At 24.8% G+C, this 5,374-nt stretch overlaps 1 pseudogene; it reads left to right on the forward strand.

Moving 5' to 3' along the window:
• Nucleotides 1-2,963, forward strand: LOC146720754 (uncharacterized; annotated as a pseudogene).
• The last annotated feature ends 2,411 nt before the right edge of the window (nt 2,964-5,374 follow it).

The following is a 5,374-nucleotide window of genomic DNA, read 5'->3' on the forward strand; positions in this document are numbered from 1 at the left end:
ATGACTTGGCTTGTTGTTCGATTCAAAGAGGATGACACGTTGAGGCAATACCGAAAAAATGGTTTTTGTTAAAAGAATCTGCATGCTATTGGCCACCACAAAATTATGAAACTACAGCTATTAAAGCAGCTATAAAAATGAATATAGTCCTGATTCAAACTGGATGAAATACGGAGCAATTATTTTAGGCACATATGGTAAATATGTTATTGCTTATATTATATAAAATTGTATAACATTTTTATAAAAAAAATTATTAAATTATTAATATATGTATAAAGAATTATATACACACACACACTGTTATTAATCATGGAATATCTTCTTTTATTTGTAATTATCATAAACTTATAATAATTACATTGTTATTTGTACCACACATTATTTAATATGCAATTCTATAATGTACAACAATATGGTAGTTATATTCTTTGTTATTGGATATATAATAAGTAATATTTATTTAGGTGATTTAAAACTTGCTAAAAGAAAGGCAATTAAAGCCCAACGTACAGATGATCTTTCATCACATACGGAGATTTTAACGAAAAAGAATAATAAAATACATAAGCGGGGACAAGGCAAAAGTAAAGGACATAAGGATTACTCAGATACTGATAAATCTTATGAATCGATATCTGATGAAGATAGCAACACATACCCTACATTACCACTTTCTGGCAAGAGACACGGTATAAGATAAATACTTTTCTAGTAAGAATTCATTTTATTTTCAAAAACTAATTTTCCTTATATTTAACAGATAATGATCGCTCTCCAATGGAAAGTCAAATATTACTAATCGTAAGTATTTTTAAAACTTGAACTTTTATGTAAAATATTTATTATTACATTATTAATCAGATCAATATACTGAAGAAAATACGGCTTAGCAATTTATATATTTAAATACTGCTACCGGCTTTAAAGTGGAATAAATTAATATAGAATTTATTTATTAACACTATTATTTAGATTAATTTATATTAATACTATTATTTAATTAATACTATTATTTATTATTGAAAAAATCAATAATGTTTTAAAATATTAATTTTTTAAATGTATATTATAATAGTTATCTAAAATCAAAATATTTAAATATAAATATATTTAGATAACAATTATAATATACATTTAAAAAATTAATATTTTAAAACAATATTGATTTTTTGAATAATAAATAATAGTATTAATTAAATAATAGTATTAATATAAATAAATCTAAATAATAGTGTTAATAAATAAATTCTATATTAATTTATTCCACTTTATATTTATATTTAAATATTTTGGTTTTAGATAACAATTATAATATACATTTAAAAAATTAATATTTTAAAACAATATTGATTTTTTCAATAATAAATAATAGTATTACTTAAATAATAGTATTAATATAAATTAATCTAAATAATAATGTTAATAAATAAATTCTATATTAATTTATTCCACTTTAAAGCCGGTAGCACATGGGTACATTCAATGCGGAGCGGAAAAGTCGTCAACATATACATACGAGTATATTCCTATGGTAGATAAGCTACGACAGGCCCAGCGTAGTCCGCTGTAGCATACTATCATAGGAATACATATATTGAAATTTTTTCTGCTCTGCATTGAATTCACCAACGTATTATCGGCCTTAATATAACAAGTTTGTTGTTATACAACAATTCTGTTAAATAAGCATTATTAATTAAATTGATAATATTTTCTTGTTATTTTAAGATAACTTCAAGCAAACTACAGATAGCGTTCACGTAAATGCTGGTAAATAATTATTTTTATTCTTTATATGTTTTGTATTTTTTAAATATTCCTTCTGTATAATATTTTAATATCCAATATAACATAACTTTCAGAATTTTCAGAATTCAGAAAACAACTTCTTAAAGAAGTTCATCTGATTAATCTTAAATTAAATGATCTTATGGATAACGTGAATATACTTGTAAAAAAAGCCCGATATGCTGATGAGCCAGAACTAAATGATGACACTAATACGGCTGTTATGACTTTAATACAATCGTTTCCAGTCGTTACAGAGCAGGAATTAATGTCGATGGAAGAATGGCTATCGAGTTCAGCTGATAACATACATGCACTGGTGTGTACTTAATTATATTATTATATATTATTTAGATTATATTTTACATGATGAAAATTATTTTCTAATAAAGAACTTTTTTATTTTGTGAATTTTATATTTTAGAGTCATCAACTGCGTTTAATTGGAGGCACAGATCTTCCCCATGTAATCAAAGCCATTATGTCGAGAGCAATTTCAAATGAAGTTGGAATGCTATATTCCTGGGAGGGAGCTCGGCAAAAAAAAGCTTTAAATCGCTAAAGTTCGTCCAAGTGATCATTGGTAAAATATATTATTTTATATACTCTACATCAAAACCATTTTAAGCATATACATATACGCTTGAATCAAGTTTCATCGTAACATAACTGTGTTGCGTAATCAAATAATATTTAAATAGAAAAATTTGAATTTGAATTTAATTTTGTTACATTACTTTGTCGCTTTCATTTTTTTATTCACAATTTTTTAATTTAATATCTGTAATATATATGTATTATATGATGATGTTACGCATTACAGTTCGCAGATCTGTTCACACCGGTTATGTTGCCAGTTACGTTATGTAATGCTCATATGCGTGCGTAACTTTTATATTTACTAAATGATTTTAGGTGTTGTTCGACTGAACTCCAAGACAAAATCTGCAACAGAATCGGATATCATAGAAGTAATAAAAAATTGGCTAGTTAGAAGTAAAGAACGCAGTAACAAGTTTCAATCAAAAAAGGAAACGGAAAACACTGTGTGTCAAACAGATTCCGTTTGTGAAACAGGCTCTGCTTGTGAAACAGGCTCCGTTTGTGAAACAGGCTCCGTTTCTGAGAAAGACCTTATTCAAGATTAAGATAATTATATGTATAACTTGCCGTTATATATATATAATTATTTGTTTTACATTTATTACAAATTAAAAGTAAAATTTTAAGGTTTTAAATACTATTAATTTGATTGTTCTGCTACTATATATATTATTTGCATTTATTATTTTTGTTTTTTTTATTTAGTGCACATTTATCAAAATTGCTTTTTGTTTTTATTTTAAAATTGAGTTCTTTTTATTTTAAAACTTTAAAACACAACAACGGTTGAAACAACAGTTTTTAATTGTATAGAATATATTATATATGTATGTATTAGAAATAACTTCATTGGATATCTGTACTATACATACATAATATGACATTTAAAATGTTTTTCGAAAATTATAATAAAAATAAATGCTAAAAAATTATATTAATATACAAAAATATATGTATACAGTGAATATGTTTATTACATCCACTGTTTATATGTACATACATTTTCGTATATCCATTATAATTTCTTTAGATTTATTTTTTATGATATTCGAAAAAACATTTTGTACGTCATATTATGTATATAGTACACGGAGTATCCAATGTCGAATAAAATTAGCTGGAATCTTGTATAATATATATATATATATATATATATATATGTACAATTAAAGGTAGATAATTAAAGTATTAGTTTAAAAATTTGTCACATTTTTATAATAAAATACTAAATACAAAATGATCAAAACCTATATATGGCTGTATATTTGAATCTTTTTGAACCTCTCAAATAATATATACATATAATATATGAAAATGTATATACATTAAATGTACATATAGATATATATATTGGATATACGTAGTACATGCATATGATGGACAGTATACGTTCTTTCGATATACATAGTACATGTATGTGCGAGGTACAGTATACGTTCTTTGGATGTACATAATACATGCATGTGATGTACAATATACGTTCTTTGGATATATATAATACATACATGTGATGTACAATACACGTTCTTTGGATACACATAGAATATGCTAAAAGTGCGACCGATATGGATATACAAAAATGTATGTTCCATGTATGTACATTGGATGTACAAATGGATGTATAATAGATCTACCTGAGACCTACGGTGCATTGCTTTTGAACATCTATACGATCTGCAATGGACATCTTTCAGATGTGTTATGATATACACAGGATATCCAGAATCCATTTCCGTATATTCTATGTACATCTAGGGGATCTTTTGTGCTGACTGGGCATCTATTTATTTCGGGCTTACTTCTGTCAGTTATACATTGTTCATCAAAACAATGGTTAATTTTGTCGGGGGTTTGCTGTAAATATGATTTATTGTATTAATCTGGTATGTAAACATATATATTTTTGTAAATCTATAATTATTTGTATGATTAAGCGCATTAAGAGTATATTTATATGTATATAATTGTTTATAGATTACTTGAAAAGGGCTGCAATGACAGCCGAAACGTTGTAAATTAAACTAATTATTTAAAATAAATTATTGCCAGTCTGGTCGACTTTAAAATTGGAGGAGAGTTTTTCATTATTTATTACTGGCGACTCTTAAGGATTATCATTTATTTATTTATTAGTCTATAGTTATTTATTTATAAAGTTTGTAATTAAGAATTCTTAATAAAAATATTACTTTAATTTAGTAAAATAAAATTAAACTTAAAAACTTATTACTATTTATTTGTTTCTAAGTATCTTTTGGCCAAGTGGATTGCTTTCCAGGACAGACAACATATTTTTTTTTTCTTTAAATTATTTCTAAGGATTCTTTTTCTAGAAAGAAAACATCAATTTTTAAAGTAAATAACTAAAAAAATTAAAAATATTTTGTTTACAAAGGAAATTTTGGAGGCACCTTGTAGAAATGAATATAATTTTGGAGTTACAGCTAGTAATAATGTATAACATTGGATCATAACTATAGAATTAAATTTACACACACCAACTACATACGCACGCATATACATACATGTGTACATACTCACGCAAATCACACATGGTACACACACACCGCACCACACTACATATGCACATACTTTACCTATACTACATACACATTATACACATGTATACATTATAGACTTATTGATAATAATATTAAAATTTAGTAATAATTATGATCATAAATTTTAACCATTTAGATATTTATTCTTATTAACAAAATATTTCAAAATTTTATTAATACAATTAATTATTTTATAAAATAACAGGTTATAGCAGTTCAACATTTTAAATCAGATCAACCGAACAACCAAAAGAAATGGTGAGAAACGCATCTTTATAATTTTATTATGAACAACAGTTGAAATTATCATTCAAATTGCTGCCTGGAATGATTGAGCTTTAAATATACATAATAACTTAAACAAAAGTAAGATATTTATATATATTATAATAAAACATTTATAAATTAAAATAAATATT

Source organism: Nylanderia fulva, unplaced genomic scaffold (assembly GCF_048542155.1).
Source record: "Nylanderia fulva isolate GAGA-0341 unplaced genomic scaffold, ASM4854215v1 Scaffold616, whole genome shotgun sequence".
Taxonomy (NCBI): domain Eukaryota; kingdom Metazoa; phylum Arthropoda; class Insecta; order Hymenoptera; family Formicidae; genus Nylanderia; species Nylanderia fulva.